This window comes from Solanum dulcamara, chromosome 1 (assembly GCF_947179165.1).
Source record: "Solanum dulcamara chromosome 1, daSolDulc1.2, whole genome shotgun sequence".
Lineage (NCBI taxonomy): Eukaryota > Viridiplantae > Streptophyta > Magnoliopsida > Solanales > Solanaceae > Solanum > Solanum dulcamara.
Window position 1 is genome coordinate 86,858,853 of NC_077237.1, and position 21,119 is coordinate 86,879,971.

The following is a 21,119-nucleotide window of genomic DNA, read 5'->3' on the forward strand; positions in this document are numbered from 1 at the left end:
ATAACTAAAATACTAAATAGAATCAATTCACCATAACTTGCCAAACCACCCCCATATTCGGCCACAACAACTATATGCATATTTTCATGAATTTTCCATCCATTCCTATACCTTGCAACAACAACCACATACTACATAAAATTAATCTATTCTTTCCACACAACATCACATACACGGCCAACACCCACATACATATTTTCATATACTTCATCAATTTCTTCACTCTACAACATATACCAACCATCCATAATAAATAGAGAAGATTGAAACCTTACCTTTTCCACTTAGTTCTTCAACTTGCTAGAATTGTGCCTTGCAAGAATGAATAGTCTTCTTGTTCCAACAATCTCTCTATGTTGATTAGGGCCTTCAACTTGCTTGGAATATTAGAAGAATTAATTTTGGAACAAGATTTCAAGGGATAAAATCCCTAGCTATTCCAATTTTCCTCTCCTATTTTTTTTCCCCCTCTTTTCTCCAAGTTTCTTGAGAATTCTAGAAATAGGAAACAAGATGACTACTAAGTCATCTTTTAGACTTTTCTACTTCTTGAAGTTTCTAGCAAACTAGAAATATATATAAATAGATAGTAAATGGGTAATGGGCCTCATAATTAATGAACTCAATTTCCAAAATTTGGGCCATTTCTTATTTTGGGCCTCAACTTTCTTATCATTATTCCTTTGTAGCCCAAACTTATGTATCTCACTTTTGTAATTCCCAAACTAATTTCCAAAAATTCCACATAATTTTTTCCCTCGGCCTTCCTCCATATTTCCACCTCCATGTTTTCTTGAACATTACACCGGTATTAAATAAAATAAGTCATAACCTCTTACCTTGCAAGTCAATTTTTTTTTCCAAATGCGCAAAAGTGCGAGATGTAACAGACCCACACCCCTGGCACCTAAAAAATCTGTGGGCTAACACACACGAAAAACTTGCAAAATCGCCTAATTCCTATTGCGTCGCAAATAAAATGCTTCATAACCCCTCTAAAGCGCCGCCGGGGCTACTGGAGTCGTTCCCCAAGTCGTTACGGACGCTACTATGTAACAATCCAAGAAATTTTGACCCAAACCCCCGGCACCTAAAAAATCCGTAGGTTAACACACACGAAAAACTGGCAAAATCACCTAATTCCTATTGCGTCGCCAATAAAATGCTCCTAAATCGCTCTATAGCGCCGCCAGGGCTACTGGAGTCGTTCCACAGGAAGTTACGGATGCTACTATGGAAGAATCCAAGAAAATTCGACCCAGACCCCCGGCACCTAAAAAATTCGTGGGCTAACACACATGAAAAACTGGCAAAATCGCCTAATTCCTGCTGCGTCGCCAATACAATGCTCCTAAGCCCCTCTAAAGCGTCGTCGGGGCTACTGGAGTCGTTCTCCAGGTTGTTACAGACGTTACTATGGAAGAATGGAAGAAAATTTGACCCGTACCCCCGGCACATAAAATATCCGCAGGCTAACACATACGAAAAACTGGCAAAATCGCCTAATTCCTATTGCGCCGCCAATAAAATGCTCCTAAACAACTCTAAAGTGCCGTCGGGGCTATTGGAGTCGCTCTCCAGGTCGTTATGGATGCTACTATTGAAGAATCCAAGAAGATTTGACCCGGACCCTCGGCACCTAAAAAATTCATGGGCTAATACACACGAAAAACTGGCAAAATTGCCTAATTCCTATTGCGTCGCCAATAAAAAGCTCCTAAACCCCTCTATAGCATCGCCGGGGCTATTGGAGTTTTTCCCCAGGTAGTTACGGACACTACTATGGAAGAATCCAAGAAAAATCGACCCGTACCCCCAGCACCTAAGAAATTCGTGGGCTAACACACACAAAAAACTTGCAAAATTGCCTAATCCTATTGCGTCGCCAATAAAATGCTCCTGAACCACTCTAAAGCACCGTCGGGGCTACTAGAGTCGTTCCCCAGGTCGTTACAGATGCCACTATGGAAAAATATAAGAAACTTTGACCCAAACACCCGGCACCTAAAAAATTCGTGGGTTAACACACACGAGAAACTAGCAAAATCGCCTAATTCCTATTGCATCGCCAATAAAATGCTCCTAAATCCCTCTATAGCGCCGCCGGGGCTACTGGAGTCGTTCCCCAAGTCGTTACGGATGCTACTATAGAGGAATCAAAGAAAATTCGACCAGGACCCCCGGCACCTAAAAAATCCGTGGGCTAACACACACGAAAAAATGGCAAAATCACCTAATTTCTATTGCGTCGCCGATAAAATGCTCCTAAACCCCTCTAAAGCGCTTACGGGGCTACTAGAGTCGTTCCCCAAGTCGTTACGGATGCTACTATAGAAGAATCCAAGAAAATGCGATTTGGACCCCCGGCACCTAAAAAATCTGTGGGCTAACACACACGAAAAAATGGCAAAATCACTTAATTCCTATTGCGTCGCCAATAAAATGCTCCTAAACCCCTCTAAAGCGCCGTTGGGGCTACTGGAGTTGTTCCACAGGTCGTTACAGATGCTACTATAGAAAAATCCAAGAATATTCGACCTAAAAATCCTTACGCTAACACACACGAAAAACTGGTAAAATTGTCTAATTCTATTGCGTCGCCAATAAAATGCTCTTGAACCACTCTAAAGTGCCAACGGGGCTACTGGAGTCGTTCCCCAAATCGTTATGGATGCTACTATTGAAGAATCCAAGAAATTTTGACCCGTACCCCAGGCACCTAAAAAATCCGTGGGCTAACACACACGAAAAACTGGCAAAATCACCTAATTCTTATTGCGTCTCAAATAAAATGCTCCTAAACCCCTCTATAGCACCGCCGGGGCTACTGGAGTCGTTCCCCAGGCCACTACCGATACTACTATATAAGAATCCAAGATACTTCGACTCGAACCCCCGGCACCTAAAAATCTGTGGGCTAACACACACGTAAAACTGGGAAAATAGCCTAATTCCTATTGCGTCGCCAATAAAATGCTTCTAAACCCCTCTAAAGCGCCGCCGGGGCTACGGGAGTTATTCTCCAGGTCGTTACGGATGCTACTATTGAAGAATCCAAGAAATTTTGACCCGGAACCTCGGCACCTAAAAAATCCGTGGGCTAACACACACAAAAAACTGGCAAAATCGCCTAATTCCTATTGCGTCTCAAATAAAATGCTCCTAAACCCCTCTAAAGTGCCGCAGGGGTTACTGGAGTCGTTCCAAAGGTCATTACGGAAGCTACTATGGAATAAATCAAGAAATTTCAACCCGCACCCCTGGCACCTAAAAAATCCGTGGTCTAACACACACGAAAAATTGGCAAAATCTCATAATTCCTTTTGCGTCGCCAATAAAATGCTCCTAAACCCCTCTATAGCACCGTCAGGGCTACTGGAGTCGTTCCCCAAGTCGTTACGGATGCTACAATTTAAGAATTAAAGAAAATTTGACCCGTACCCCCTTCACCTAAAACATCTGTGGGCTAATAGACACGAAAAACTGGCAAAATCGATTAATTCCTATTGCGTCGCCAATAAAATGCTCTTAAACCCCTCTAAAGCGCCTCCGGGGCAGCTGGAGTCATTCCCCAGGTCGTTACGGACGCTACTATGGAAGAATCCAAGAAAATTCGACCCGTACCCCTAGTACCTAAAATATCTGTGGGCTAATACATACAAAAAACTGGCAAAATCGCCTAATTCCTATTGTGCCACCAATAAAATGCTCCTAAACCCCTCTATAGAGCCGTCGGGGCTATTGGAGTCGTTCCCCAGGTCGTTACGGATGCTACTATGGAAGAATCCAAGAAAGTTTGACCCGGACCCCTTTAAAGTAAAAAATCCGTGGGCTAAAACACACGAAAAACTTGCAAAATTGCCTAATTCCTATTGCGTCGCCAATAAAATGCTCCTGAATCCCTCCAAAGCGCCGCTGGGGCTACTGGAGTCGTTCCCTAGGTTGTTACGGATGCTACTATTGAAGAATCCAAGAAAATTTGACCCAAACCCCGGGCACCTAAAAAAACCGTGGGTTAACACACACGAAAAACTGGCAAAATCGCCTAATTCCTATTGCGTCGCCAATAAAATGCTCTTAAACCCCTCTAAAGCGCCGCCGAGGCTACTGGAGTCATTCCCCAGGTCGTTACGGACGCTACTATGGAAGAATCCAAGAACATTCGACCCATACCCCAGTACCTAAAATATCTGTGGGCTAATACACACGAAAAAGTGGCAAAATTGCCTAATTCCTACTGCGTCGCCAATAAAATGCCCCTAAGCTCCTGTAAAGCATCGCCGGGGCTACTGTAGTTGTTCCCCAAGTCGTTATGGATGCTACTATAGAAGAATCCAAGAAACTTTGACCTGGCCCCTGGCACATAAAAAATCTGTGTGCTAACACACACGAAAAACTGGCAAAATCGCCTAATTCTATTGCATCGCAAATAAAATGATCCTAAACCCCTCTAAAGCGCCGCCAGAGCTACTGGAGTCATTCCCCAGGTCGTTACGGACGCTACTATGGAAGAATCCATGAAAATATGACCCAAACCCCCGGCACCTAAAATATCTATGGGCTAACACACACGAAAAAGTGGCAAAATTGCTTAATTCCTATTGCGCCGCCAATAAAATGCTCCTAAACCCCTCTAAAGCGTCGTCGGGGCTACTGGAGTCGTTCCCCAGGTCGTTACGGATGCTACAATTGAAGAATTCAATAAATTTTGACCCGAACCCCCTTCACCTAAACAATCTGTGGGCTAACAAATAAGAAATAATGGCAAAATCGCCTAATTCTGTGGGCTAACAAATAAGAAATAATGGCAAAATCGCCTAAACAATCTGTGGGCTAACACATACGAAAAACTGGCAAAATCGCCTAATTTGTACTACATCGCCAATAAAATGCTCCTAAGCCCCTCTAAAGCGCCGTCGGGGCTGCTGTAGTCATTCCCCAGGTCGTTACGGATGCTACTATGGAATAATCCAAGAAATTTTGACCCGGACCCCCGGCACCTAAAAAATCTGAGGGCTAACACACACGAAAAACTGGCAAAATCCCCTAATTCCTATTGAGTCGTGATTAAAATACTCCTAAACCCCTATATAGCACCTTCGGGCCTATTGGAATCATTCCCCAGGTCGTTACGGATGCTACTATAGAATAATCCAAGAAAATTTGACCCGGACCCCCTGCACCTAAAATATCCGTGGGCTAACACACACGAAAAAGTGGCAAAATTGCTTAATTCCTATTGCGCCGCCAATAAAATGCTCTTTAATACCTCTAAAGTGCCGCTGGGCTACTGGAGTCATTTCCCAGGTTGTTACGGAAGCTAGTATAGAAGAATTCAAGAAAATTTGACCCGGACCCCCTTCACCTAAAAAGTTTGTGGGCTAACACACAAGAAATACTAGCAAAATCGCCTAATTCCTATTGCGTCTCCAATAAAATGCTCCTAAACCCCTCTAAAGCGCCGCCGGGGCTACTGGAGTCATTCCCCAGGTCGTTACGGATGCTACTATGGAAAAATCCAAGAAACGTTTCCCCTACCCCCAGGCATGTAAAAAATCTGTGTGCTAACACACACGAAAAACTGGCAAAATCGCCTAATTCTATTGCATCGCAAATAAAATGATCCTAAACCCCTCTAAAGCATCGCCGGAGCTACTGGAGTCGTTCTCCAGGTTGTAATGGACGCTATTAAGGATGAAATCAAGAAAATTCGACTCGGACCCCCGGCATCTAAAAAATCCGTGGCCTAACACACACGAAAAACTAGCAAAATCGCCTAATTCCTATTGCGTTGCAAATAAAATGATACTAAACCCATATAAAGCGCCGCCGGAGCTACTGGAGTCGTTCTCCAAGTCAAAACGGATGCTACTATGGAAGAATCTAAGAAAATTCAACCCGGACCCCCGGCACCTAAAAAATCTGTGGGCTAACGCATACGAAAAATTGGCAAAATCGCCTAATTTGTACTACATCGCCAATAAAATGCTCCTAAGCCCCTCTAAAGAACCGTCGGGGCTGCTGTAGTCATTCAACAGGTCGTTACGGATGCTACTATGGAAAAATCCAAGAAATTTTGACTCGGACCCCCGGCACCTAAAAAATCTGAGGGCTAACACACACGAAAAACTGGCAAAATCCCCTAATTCCTATTGCGTCGTGATTAAAATACTCCTAAACCCCTATATAGCACCTTCGAGGCTATTGGAATCATTCCCCAGGTCGTTACGGATGCTACTATAGAATAATCCAAGAAAATTTGACCCGGACCCCCGGCACCTAAAATATCCGTGGGCTAACACACACGAAAAAGTGGCAAAATTGCTTAATTCCTATTGCGCCACCAATAAAATGCTCTTTAATACCTCTAAAGTGCCGCTGGGCTACTGGAGTCATTTCCTAGGTTGTTACGGAAGCTAGTATAGAAGAATTCAAGAAAATTTGACCCGTACCCCCTTCACCTAAAAAGTTTGTGGGCTAACACACAAGAAATACTAGCAAAATCGCCTAATTCCTATTGCGTCTCCAATAAAATGCTCCTAAACCCCTCTAAAGCACCGCCGGGGCTACTGGAGTCGTTCCCCAGGTCGTTACGGATGCTACTATGGAAGAATCCAAGAAAATTTTCCCCAACCCCCAGGCACGTAAAAAATCTGTGTGCTAACACACACGAAAAACTGGCAAAATCGCCTAATTCTATTGCATCGCAAATAAAATGATCCTAAACCCCTCTAAAGCGTCATCGGAGCTACTGGAGTCGTTCTCCAGGTCGTAATGGACGCTATTATGGATGAAATCAAGAAAATTCATCCCGGACCCCCGGTACCTAAAAATTCTGTGGGCTAACACACACGAAAAACTGGCAAAATTGCCTAATTCCTATTGCATCGCCAATAAAATGCTCCTAAACCCCTCTATTGCACCGCCGGAGCTACTGGAGTCGTTCTCCAGGTTGTAATGGATGCTACTATGGAAGAAATCAAGAAAATTGAACCCGGACCCCCGGTACCTAAAAATTATGTGGGCTAACACACACGAAAAACTGGCAAAATTGCCTAATTCCTATTGCGTCGCCAATAAAATCCTCCTAAACCCCTCTATTGCACCGCCGGGGCTACTGGAGTCGTTCCACAGGTCGTTACGGATGCTACTATGGAAGACATCAAGAAAATTCGACCCAAACCCCCGGCACCTAAAAATTCATAGGTTAACACACACGAAAAACAAGCAAAATTGCCTTATTCCTATTGCGTCGCCAATAAAATGCTCCTAAACCCTTCTAAAGCGCTGCCAGGGCTACTGGAGTCGTTCCCTAGGTCGTTACGGATGCTAAAATGGAAGAATCCAAGAATGTTTGACCCGAACCCACGGCACCTAAAAAATCCGAGGGTTAACACACACGAAAAACTGGCAAAATTGCCTAATTCCTATTGCGTCGCCAATAAAATGCTCCTAAATCCCTCTATAGCACCATCGGGGCTACTTTAGTCGTTCCCCAGGTCATTACGGATGCTACTATTGAAGAATCTAAGAAAATTCGATCCGGACCCTGGCACTTAAAAATTATGTGGGCTAACACACACGAAAAACAAGCAAAATCGCCTAATTCCTATTGTATCCTTAATAAAATGCTCCTATACCCCTCTAAAGCGCCGCCGGGACTACTAGAGTCGTTCCTCAGGTCTTTATGGACGCTACTATGGAAGAATCTAAGAAACTTTAACCCACACCCCCAGCACCTAAAAAATCCGTGGGCTAACACACACGAAAAACAGGCAAAATTGCTTAATTCCTATTGCATCAGCAATAAAATGCTCCTAAACCTCTCTTTAGCATCGACGGGGCTATTGGAGTCGTTCCTAGGTCGTTACGGACTCTACTATGGAAGAACCCAAGAAAATTTGACCCGGACCCCCGACACCTAAAAAATCCGTGGGCTACCACACAAGAAAAACTTGCAAAATCGCCTAATTCCTATTGCATCGCCGATAAAATGCTCCTGAACTACTCTAAAGCGCTGCCGGGGCTACTGGATTCGTTCCCCAGGTCGTTACGGATGCTACTATGGAAGAATCCAAGAAAATTTGACCCGAACCCCGGCACCTAAAAAATTCGTGGGTTAACACACACGAAAAATTGGCAAAATTGCCTAAATTCTATTGCGTCGCCAATAAAATGCTCCTAAACCCCTCTATAGCGCCGTCGGGGCTACTAAAGTCGTTCCCCAGGTCGTTACGGACGCTACTATAGAAGAATCCAAGAAAATTCGACTCGGACCCCCAGCATCTAAAAAATCTGTGGCCTAACACACACGAAAAAATGGCAAAATCGCCTAATACCTATTGCGTTGCAAATAAAATGATACTAAACCCATATAAAGCGCCGCCGGAGCTACTGGAGTCGTTCTCCAGGTCAAAACGGATGCTACTATGGAAAAATCCAAGAAAATTCAACCCGGACCCCCGGCACCTAAAAAATCTGTTGGCTAACACATACGAAAAACTGGCAAAATCGCCTAATTTGTACTACATCCCCAATAAAATGCTCCTAAGCCCCTCTAAAGCGCTGCCGGGGCTGCTGTAGTCATTCCCCAGGTCGTTACGGATGCTACTATGGAAAAATCCAAGAAACTTTGACCCGGACCCCCGGCACCTAAAACATCTGGGGGCTAACACACATGAAAAACTGGCAAAATCCCCTAATTCCTATTGCGTCGTAATTAAAATACTCCTAAACCCCTATATAGCACCTTCGGGGCTATTGGAATCATTCCCCAGGTCGTTACGGATACTACTATAGAATAATCCAAGAAAATTTGACCCGAACCCCCGGCACCTAAAAAATCCGTGGGTTAACACTCACGAAAAAACTAGCAAAATCGCCTAATTCCTATTGCGTCGCCAATAAAATGCTCATAAATCCCTCTATAGCGCCGCCGGGGTTACTGGAGTCGTTCCCCAGGTTGTTACGGACGCTAATATGGAAGAATCCAACCAAATACGACCCAGACCCCCGGCACCTAAAAAATCTGTGGGCTAACATACACAAAAAACTGGCAAAATCGCCTAATTCCCATTGCGTCGCCTATAAAATGCTCTTAAACCCCTCTAAAGCGCCGTCGGGGCTACTGGAGTCTTTCTTCAGGTCGTTAAGGACGCTACTATAGAAGAATTTAAGAAAATTTAACCCGAACCCCAGGCACCTAAAACTTTCGTGGGTTAACACACACGAAAAACTGGCAAAATCCCCTAATTCCTATTGCGTCGCTAATAAAATGCTTCTAAACCCTTCTATTGCACCGCCGGGGCTACTGGAGTCATTCCCCAGGTCTTTACGGACGCTACTCTGGAAGAAATTAGGAAAATTTGACCCACACCCCCAGCATCTAAAAATTCAGTGGGATAACACACATGAAAAACTGGCAAAATCGCCTAATTCCCATTGCGTCGCCAATAAAATGCTCCTAAACCCCTCTATAGCACCTCCGGGGCTACTGGAGTCGTTCCCCACGTTGTTACGGACGCTACTATGTAAGAATCCAAAAATATTTGACCCGGACCTCCGGCACCTAAAAAATCTGTGGGCTAACACACACGAAAAAGTGGCAAAATTGCCTAATTTCTATTACATCGCCAATAAAATGCTCCTAAACCCTACTAAAGCGCCGCCGGGGCTACTAGAGTCGTTTCCCAGGTCGTTACGGACGCTACTATGGAAGAATCCAAGAAAATTCGACCCAAATCCCCAGCACCTAAAAAATCTGTGGGCTAACATACACGAAAAACTGGCAAAATTGCCTAATTCCCATTGCGTCGCTAATAAAATGCTCCTAAACCCCTCTAAAGCGCCGTCGGGGCTACTGGAGTCTTGCTCCAGGTCGTTACGAACGCTACTATGGAAGAATCCAAGAAAAGTTAACCCGAACCCCCGGCACCTAAAAAATTTGTGGGTTAACACACACGAAAAACTGGCAAAATCCCCTAATTTCTATTGCGTCGCTAATAAATATTGGAGTCGTTCCCCAGGTCGTTACGGATGCTACGCTTGAAAAAATCAAGAAAATTCGACCCAGACCCCTGGCATCTAAAAATTCAGTGGGCTAACACAGATGAAAAACTGGCAAAATTGCCTAATTCCCATTGCGTCGCCAATAAAATGCTCCTAAACCCCTCTAAAGCGCCGCCGGGGCTACTGGAGTCTTTCACCAGGTCGTTACGGATGATACTATGGAAGAATCCAAGAAAATATGACCCGAACCCCTGGCACCTAAAAAATCCGTGGGTTAACACACACAAAAAACTGGCAAAATCGCCTAATTCCTATTATATCGCCAATAAAATGCTCCTAAATCCCTCTATAGCACCATCGGGGCTACTGGAGTCATTCCCCAGGTGGTTACGGACGCTACTATGGTAGAATCCAAGAAAATTTGACCCGGACCCCGGCACCTAAAAAATCCGTGGGCTAACACATACGAAAAACTGGCAAAATCGCCTAATTCCTAATGCGTCGACAATAAAAAATGCTCCTAAGGCCCTCTAAAGCACCGCTGGGGCTACTGTAGTCGTTCCCAGGTCGTTACGGACTCTACTAAGGAAAAATCCAAGTAAATTTGACCTGGACCCCTGACACCTAAAAAATCTGTGGGCTAACACACACGAAAAACTGGCAAAATCCCCTAATTCCTATTATGTCGCCAAAATAATGCTCCTAAACCCCTCTATAGCACCTCCGGGGCTACTGGAGTCATTCCCCTGGTCGTTACGGACGCTACTATGGAAGAATCCAAGAAATTTTGACCCGAACCCCCGGCACCTAAAAAATCCGTGCGTTAAAATTCACGAACAACTGGCAAAATCGCCTAATTCCTATTGCGTCGCCAATAAAATGCTCATAAATCCCTCTATAGCGCCGCCGGGGCTACTGGAGTCGTTCCCCAGGTCGTTACGGATGCTACTATGAAAGAATCCAAGAAAATTCGACACGGACCCCTGGCACCTAAAAAATCCATGGGCTAACACACACGAAAAACTTGCAAAATCGCCTAATTCCTATTGTATCCTTAATAAAATGCTCCTAAATCCTTCTATAGCGCCGCTGAGGCTACTGGAGTCGTTCCCCAGGTCGTTACGGACCCTACTATGGAAGAATTCAAGAAAATTCGACCCGCTCCCCCGGCACCTAAAAAATCCGTGGGCTAACATACACGAAAAACTGGCAAAATTGCTTAATTCCTATTGTGCCGCCAATAAAATGCTCCTAAACCCCTCTGAAGCGCCACCGGTACTACTGGAGTCGTTCCCCAGGTCCTTATGGACGCTACTATGGAAAAATACAAGAAAATTTGACCCAGACCCCCGGCACCTAAAAAATCTGTGGGCTAACACACACGAAAAACTAGCAAAATCCCTTAATTCCTATTGCGTCGCAAATAAAATGCTCCTAAACCCCTCTATTGCACCGCGGGACTTCTGAAGTCGTTCTCCAGTTCGTTACGGACGCTACTATGGAAGAAATCAGGAAAATTCGACCCAGACCCCCGGCATATAAAAAAATTCAGTGGGCTAACACACACGAAAAACTGGCAAAATCGCCTAATTCCCATTGCGTCGCCAATAAAATGATCCTAAACCCATCTATTTCACCGCCGGGGCTACTGGAGTCTTTCCCCAGGTCTTTACGGACGCTACTATAGAAGAATCCAAAAAAATTTGACCCGAACCCCCGACACCTAAAATATCCGTGGGTTAACACAAACCTAAAAAACTGGCAAAATCGCCTAATTCCTATTACATCGCCAATAAAATGCTCCTAAATCCTTCTATAGCGCCACTGAGGCTACTGGAGTCGTTCCAAAGGTCGTTACGGACGCTACGCTTGAAGAAATCAAGAAAATTTGACCCAAAACCCCGGCATCTAAAAATTCAGTGGGCTAACACACACGAAAAACTAGCAAAATCGCCTAATTCCCATTGCGTCGCCAATAAAATGATCCTAAACCCCTCTAAAGCGCCGCCGGGGCTACTGGAGTCTTTCACCAGGTCGTTACGGACGCTACTATAGAAGAATCCAAGAAAATTTGACCCGAACCCCCGGCACCTAAAAAATCCGTGGGTTAACACACACGAAAAATTGGCAAAATCGCTTAATTCCTATTATATCGCCAATAACATGCTCCTAAATCCCTCTATAGAACCGCCGGGGCTACTGGAGTCATTCCCCAGGTGGTTACAGATGCTACTATGGAAGAATCCAAGAAAATTCGACCCAGACCCCCGGCACCTAAAAAATCTGTGGGCTAACACACACGAAAAACTGGCAAAATTGCCTAATTCCTACTACGTCGCCAATAAAATGCTCCTAAGCCCCTCTAAAGCACCGTCGGGGCTACTATAGTCATTCCCAGGTCGTTACGGACGCTACTAAGGAAAAATCCAAGAAAATTTGACCTGGACCCCCGAGACCTAAAAAATCTGTGGGCTAACACACACGAAAAACTAGCAAAATCCCCTAATTCCTATTATGTCGCCAAAATAATGCTCCTAAAACCCTCTATAGCACCTCCGGGGCTACTGGAGTCATTCCCCTGGTCATTACGGATTCTACTATTGACGAATCCAATAAATTTTGACCCGAACCCCCGGCACCTAAAAAATCCGTGGGTTAACACTCACGAAAAAACTAGCAAAATCGCCTAATTCCTATTGCGTCGCCAATAAAATGCTCATAAATCCCTCTATAGCGCCGCCGGGGCTACTGGAGTCGTTCCCCAGGTCGTTATGGACGCTACGATGGAAGAGTACAAGAAAATTCGACTCAGACCCGCGGCACCTAAAAAGTCTGTGGGCTAACACACATGAAAAACTGGCAAAATCGCCTAATTCCTATTGCATCGCAAATAAAATGATCCTAAACCCCTCTAAAGCGCCGCCAAAGCTACTATAGTCGTTCTCCAGGTCGTAACGGACGCTACAATCGAAGAAATCAAGAAAACTCGACCCGGACCCCCGATACCTAAAAATTCTGTGGGCTAACACACACGAAAAACTTGCAAAATTGCCTAATTTCTATTGCGTCGCCAATAAAATGCTCCTGAACCCTTCCAAAGCGCCGTTGGGGCTACTGGATTCATTCCCTAGGTCGTCACGGATGCTACTACGGAAGAATTCAAGAAAATTTGACCCAAACCCCCAGCACCTAAAAAATCTGTGGGTTAACACTCACGAAAAACTGGCAAAATTTACTAATTCCTATTGTGTTGCCAATAAAATGCTCCGAAACCCCTCTATTGCATTGCCGATGCTAGTAGAGTCGTTTTCAGGTCGTTACGGATGCTACTATGGAAGAAATCAAGAAAAATCGACCCATACCTCCGGCACCTAAAAATTCATGGGTTAACACACATGAAAAACTAGCAAAATCGCCCAATTCCTATTGCGTCGCCAATAAAATGCTCCTAAAGCCCTCTAAAGCGTCGTCGGGGCTACTAGAGTAGTTCCCCAGGTCGTTACGGATGCTACTATGGAAAAATCCAAGAAAAGTTTACCCGGACCCCCGGTGCCTTAAAAATCTATGAGCTAACACACACGAAAAATTGGCAAAATCCCCTAATTCCTATTATGTCGCCAAAAAAATGCTCCTAAACCCCTCTATAGCACCTCCGAGGCTACTAGAGTCATTCCCCATAGTTTACCCAAACCCCCGGCACCTAAAAAATTTGTGGGTTAACATTCACGAAAAACTGGCAAAATTGCCTAATTCCTATTGCGTCGCCAATAAGCTGCTCATAAATCCCTCTATAGAACCGCCGGGGCTACTGGAGTCGTTTCCCAAGTCGTTACGGACGCTACTATGGAAGAATCTAAGAAAATTCGACCCGGACCCCTGGCACCTAAAACATCCGTGGGCTAACACACACGAAAAACTATCAAAATCGCCTAATTCCTATTGTATCCTTAATAAAATGCTCCTAAATCCCTCTATAGCGCCGCCGGGGCTACTGAAGTCGTTCCCTAGGTCGTTACGGATGCTACTATGGAAGAATCAACGAAAATTCGACCCGCACCCCGGCACCTAAAAAATCCGTGGGCTAACACACGAAAAACTCGGAAAATCACCTAATTCCTACTGCGTCGCCAATAAAATGCTCCTAATCCCCTCTAAAGCGTCGTCGGGGCTAATTTAGTCGATCCCCAAGTCGTTACGGACTCTACTATGGAAAAATCCAACAAATTGACCGTGGGCTAACACATACGAAAAACTTGCAAAATTGCCTAATTCCTATTGCGTCGCCAATAAAATGCTCCTGAACCCTTCCAATGCACCGCCGGGGCTACTGGAGTCATTCCCTAGGTCGTTACGGATGCTTCTACGGAAGAATTCATGAAAAATTGTCCTGAACCACCTGCACCTAAAAAATCCGTAGGTTAACACACACGAAAAACTGGCAAAATTGACTAATTCCTATTTTGTCGCCAATAAAATGCTCCTAAACCCCTCTATTGCACCGCCGGGGCTACTGGAGTCGTTTCCCAGGTCGTTATGGATGCTACTATGGAAGCAATCAAGAAAAATCGACCCAGACCCCCGGCACCTAAAAATTCGTGGGTTAACACACATTAAAAACTAGCAAAATCATCCAATTCCTATTGCGTCGCCAATAAAATGCTCCTAAACCCCTCTAAAGCGCCGTCGGGGCTACTAGAGTAGTTCCCCAAGTCGTTACGGACGCTACTATGGAAAAATCCAAGAAAATTTGACCCGGACCCCCGGTGTCTAAAAAATCTGTGGGCTAACACACACGAAAAACTGGCAAAATCCCCTAATTCCTATTGCGTCGCCAATAAAATGCTCTTAAACCCCTCTATATAACCTCCGGGGCTACTGGAATCATTCCCCAGGTCGTTACGGACGCTACTATGGAAGAATCCAAGAAAATTTGACCCGGACCCCCGGCACCTAAAATATCCGTGGGCTAACACACACGAAAAAGTGGCAAAATTGCTTAATTCCTATTGCGCCGCCAATAAAATGCTCCTAAACCCCTCTAAAGCGCCGCCGGGGTTATTGGGGTCGTTCTTTAGGTCGTTATGGATGCTACTATGAAATAATTCAAGAAAATTTGCCCCGAACCCCCCTTCACCTAAAAACTCTGTGGGCTAACACACAAGAAATACTGGCAAAATCGCCTAATTCCTATTGTGTCCCCAATAAAATGCTCCTAAACCCCTCTATAGCACCGCCGAAGCTACTGGAGTCGTTCCCCAGGTCGTTACAGGCGCTACGATGGAAGAGTACAAGAAAATTCGACTCGGACCCTCAGCACCTAAAAAATCTGTGGACTAACACACACGAAAAACTGGCAAAATCGCCTAATTCCTATTGCATCGCAAATAAAATGATCCTAAACCCCTCTAAAGCGCCGCCGAAGCTACTATAGTCGTTCTCCAGGTCGTAACGGACGCTACTATGGAAGAAATCAAGAAACTTCGACCCGGACCCCTGGTACCTAAAAATTCTGTGGGCTAACACACACGAAAAACTGGCAAAATTGCCTAATTCCTATTGTGTCGCCAATAAAATGCTCCTAAACCCTCTATTGCACCGCCGGGGCTACTGGAGTCATTCTCTAGGTCGTTACGGACGCTACTATGGAAGAATACAAGAAAATTCGATTCGGACCCCCAGGCACCTAAAAACTAGCAAAATCGCGTAATTCCTATTACGTCGCAAATAAAATTATCCTTGCTCCTAAACCCTTCTAAAGTGTCGCCGGGTCTACTGGAGTCGTTCTTTAGGTCGTAAAAGACGCTACTAAGGAAGAAATCAAGAAAATTCGACACGGACCCCCGGTACCTAAAAATTCGGTGGGCTAACACACACGAAAAACTGGCAAAATTGCCTAATTCCTATTGCATCGCCAATAAAATGCTCCTAAACCCCTCTATTGCACCGCCGGAGCTACTGGAGTCGTTCTCCAGGTTGTAATGGATGCTACTATGGAAGAAATCAAGAAAATTGAACCTGGACCCCCGGTACCTAAAAATTATGTGGGCTAACACACATGAAAAACTGGCAAAATTGCCTAATTCCTATTGCGTCGCCAATAAAATGCTCCTAAACCCCTCTATTGCACCGCCGGGGCTACTAGAGTCGTTCCACAGGTCGTTACGGACGCTACTATGGAAGAAATCAAGAAAATTCGACCTAAACCCCCGGCACCTAAAAATTCGTAGGTTAACACACATGAAAAACAAGCAAAATTGCCTTATTCCTATTGCGTCGCCAATAAAATGCTCCTAAACCCCTCTAAAGCGCCGCCAGGGCTACTGGAGTCGTTCCCTAGATCGTTACGGATGCTAAAATGGAAGAATCCAAGAAAATTTGACCCGAACCCACGGCACCTAAAAAATCCGAGGGTTAACACACACGAAAAACTGGCAAAATTGCCTAATTCCTATTGCATCCTTAATAAAATGCTCATATACCCCTCTAAAGCGCCGCCGGGGCTACTAGAGTCGTTCACCAGGTTGTTACGGACGCTACTATGGAAGAATCCAAGAAAATTTGACCCAGAGCCCCAGCACCTAAAAAATTCGTGGCTTAACACACACGAAAAACTAGCAAAATCTCTTAATTCCTATTGCGTCGCCAATAAAATGCTCCTAAACAACTCTATAGCACCGTCGGGGCTACTGGAGTCGTTCTCCAGGTCGTTACAGATGCTACTATTGAAGAAATCAAGAAAATTCGACCCGCACCCTTGGCACCTAAAAAATCCGTAGGCTAACACACACGAAAAACTGGCAAAATTGCTTAATTCCTATTGCGTCGCCAATAAAATACTCCTAAACCCCTCTAAAGCACCGCTGGGGCTACTAGAGTTGTTCCCCAGTCCGTTACGGACGCTACTATAGAAAAATCCAAGAAAATATGACCCAGACCCCTGGCACCTAAAAAATCTGTGGGCTAACACACACGAAAAACTAGAAAAATCCCTTAATTCCTATTGCATCGCCAATAAAATGCTCGTAAACCCCTCTATTGCACCGTCGGGGCTACTGGAGTCGTTCCCCAAGTCGTTACGGACGCTACTCTGGAAGAAATCAAGAAAATTTGACCCAGACCCCCAGCACCTTAAAAATCTATGGGCTAACACACACGAAAAACTAGCAAAATTGCCTAATTTCTATTGCGTATCCAATAAAATGCTCCTAAACCCCTCTACAGCGCCGCCGGGGCTACTGGAGTCGTTCCCCAAGTCGTTACGGACGCTACTATTGAAGAATCCAAGAAAATTTGACCCGGACCACCGACACCTAAAAAATCTGTGGGCTAACACACATGAAAAATTGGCAAAATCGCTTAATTCCAATTGTGTCGCCAATAAAATGCTCCTCAACCCTTCCAAAGCGCCGCTGGGGCTACTGGATTCGTTCCCTAGGTCATCACGGATGCTACTACGAAAGAATTCAAGAAAATTTGACCCAAAACCCCAGCACCTAAAAAATCCGTGGGTTAACACACACGAAAAACTGGCAAAATTTACTAATTCCTATTGTGTCGCCAATAAAATGCTCCTAAACCCCTCTATTGCATTGCCGGGGCTAGTAGAGTCGTTTTCAGGTCGTTACGGATGCTACTATGGAAGAAATCAAGAAAAATCGACCCATACCCCCGGCATCTAAAAATTCATGGGTTAACACACTTGAAAAACTAGCAAAATCACCCAATTTCTATTGCGTCGCCAATAAAATGCTCCTAAACCCCTCTATAGCATCGCTGGAGCTATTGGAGTCATTCCCACGTCGTTACGGACTCTACTATGGAAGAATCCAAGAAATTCTGACCCGGACCCCCGGCACCTTAAAAATCTGTGGGCTACCACACACGAAAAACTGGAAAAATCGCCTAATTCCTATTGCATCGCCAATAAAATGCTCCTAATCCCCTCTAAAGCATCGCCGGGTCTACTTTAGTCGATCCCCAGATCGTTATGGACTCTACTATGGAAAAATCCAAGAAAGGTTGACCCAGACCCCCGGCACCTAAAAAATCCGTGGGCTAACACACACAAAAAACTAGCAAAATCGCCTAATTCCTATTGCGCTGCTAATAAAATGCTCCTAAACCCCTCTAAAGCGCTTCCAGGGCTACTGGAGTCGTTGCCCAAGTTGTTACGGATGCTACAAATGGAAGAATCCAAGAAATTTTGACCCGTCCCCCCGGCACCTAAAACATCCCTCGGCTAACCAACATGAAAAACTGGCAAAATCGCCTAATTCCTATTACGTCTCAAAGAAAATGCTGCTAAACCCCTCTATAGAGCCGCCGGGGCTACTAGAGTCGTTCCCAAGGTCGTTACGGACGCTACTATGGAATAATCCAAGAAATTTTGACCCGGACCCCCGGCACCTTAAAAATTTGTGGGCTACCACACACGAAAAACTGGCAAAATCGCCTAATTCCTATTGCGTCGCCAATAAAATGCTCCTAATCCCCTCTAAAGCGTCGCCGGGGCTACTTTAGTCGATCCCCAGGTCGTTACGGACTCTACTATAAAAAAATCCAAGAATAGTTGACCCAGACCCCCGGCACCTAAAAAATCCGTGGGCTAACACACACAAAAAACTGGCAAAATCGCCTAATTCCTATTGCGCTGCCAATTAAATGTTCCTAAACCCCTCTAAAGCGCTTCCAGGGCTACTGGAGTCGTTCCCCAGGTTGTTATGGATGCTACAAATGGAAGAATCCAAGAAATTTTGACCCGGCCCCCCGGCATCTAAAACATCCCTCGGCTAACACACATGAAAAACTGGCAAAATCGCCTAATTCCTATTGCGTCTCGAAGAAAATGCTGCTAAACCCCTCTATAGAGTCGCTGGGGCTACTAGAGTCGTTCCCAAGGTTGTTACGGATGCTACTATGGAAGAATCCAAGAAATTTTGACCCGCACCCCCGGCACGTAAAAAATCTGTGGGCTAACACACACGAAAAACTAGCAAAATTTCCCAATTCCTATTTCATTGCCAATAAAATGCTCCTAAACCCCTCTATAGTGCCGCCGGGGCTACTGGGGTCGTTCCCCAGGTCGTTACGGATGCTACTATGTAGGAATCCAAGAAAATTCGAACCGAACCCCCTTCACCTCAAAAATCCGTGGGCTAACACACACGAAAAACTTGCAAAATTGCCTAATTCCTATTGCGTCGCCAATAAAATGCTCCTGAACCCTTCCAAAGCGCCACCGAGGCTACTGGATTCATTCCCTAGGTCGTTTCGGATGCTACTACAGAAGAATTCATGAAAATTTGACCTGAACCCCCAGTACCTAAAAAATCTGTGGGTTAACACATACGAAAAACTGGCAAAATTGACTAATTCCTATTGTGTCGCCAATAAAATGCTCCTAAACCCCTCTATTGCATCGCCGGGGCTACTAGAGTCGTTTCCCAGGTCGTTACGGACGCTACTATGGAAGAAATCAAGAAAAATCGACCCATACCCCCGACACCTAAAAATTCATAGGTTAACACACATTAAAAACTAGCAAAATCGCCCAATTCCTATTGCGTCGCCAATAAAATGCTCCTAAACCCCTCTAAAGCACCGTCGGAGCTACTAGAGTAGTTCCTCAGGTCGTTACGGACGCTACTATGGAAAAATCCAAGAAAATTTGACCCGGACCCCCGGTGCCTAAAAAATCTGTGGGCTAACACACACGAAAAACTGGCAAAATCCCCTAATTTCTATTATGTCGCCAAAAAATGCTCCTAAACCCCTCTATAGCACCTCCGGGGCTACTAGAGTCATTCCCCGGGTCGTTACGGATGCTACTATGGAAGAATTCAAGAAACTTCGATCCAAACCCCTGGCACCTAAAAATCTATGGGCTAACACACACGAAAAATTGGCAAAACCGCCTAATTCCTATTGCGTCGCCAATAAAATGCTCCTAAACCCCTCTAAAGCGCCGTCATGGCTACTAGAGTCATTCCGCAGGTCGCTACTATTGAAGAATCCAAGAAAATTTGACCCGGACCCCTGACACCTAAAATGCTTCATAACCCCTCTAAAGCGCCACCGGGGCTACTGAAGTCGTTCCCAGGTCGTTACGGACTCTACTATGGAAGAACCCAAGAAAATTTGACCCGGACCCCCGGCACCTAAAAAATTCGTGGGTTACCACACTTGAAAAACTTGCAAAATCGCCTAATTCCTATTGCGTCGCCGATAAAATGCTCCTGAACCACTCTAAAGCGTCATCGGGGCTATTGGAGTCGTTCCCCAGGTCGTTACGGACGTTACTATGGAAGAATCCAATCAAATTTGACCCGAACCCCCGGCACCTAAAACATTCGTGGGTTAACACATACGAAAAACTAGCAAAATTGCCTAAATTCTATTGCGTCGCCAATAAAATGCTCCTAAACCCCTCTATAGCGCCGTCGGGGCTACTAAAGTCGTTCCCCAGGTCGTTACGGATGCAACTATAGAAGAATCCAAGAAAATTCGACCCAGACCCCCGGTATCTAAAAAATCTGTGGGCTAACACACACGAAAAAATAGCAAAATCACCTAATTCCTATTTTGTCGCCAATAAAATGCTCCTAAACCCCTCTAAAGCGCCGCCGGGGCTACTGGAGTCGTTCCCCAGGTCGTTACGGATGCTACAATTAATGAAACCAAGAAAATTTGACCCGTCCCCCCGGCACCTAAAAAATCTGTGGGCTAACACACACAAAAAACTGGCAAAATCTCTTAATTCCTATTGCGTCGCCAATAAAATGCTCCTAAATACCTCTATAGTACCGCCAGGGCTACTGGAGTCGTCGCCCAGGTCGTTACGGACGCTACTATGGAAAAATCCAAGAAAATATGACCCAGACCCCCGGCACCTAAAAAATCTGTGGGCTAACACACACGAAAAACTAGAAAAATCCCTTAATTCCTATAGCGTCGCCAATAAAATGCTCATAAACCCCTCTATTGCACCGTCGGGGCTACTGGAGTCGTTCCCCAAGTTGTTACGGATGCTACTATGGAAGAAATCAAGAAAATTTGACCCAGACCCCCAGCACCTTAAAAATCTGTGGGCTAACACACACGAAAAACTAGTA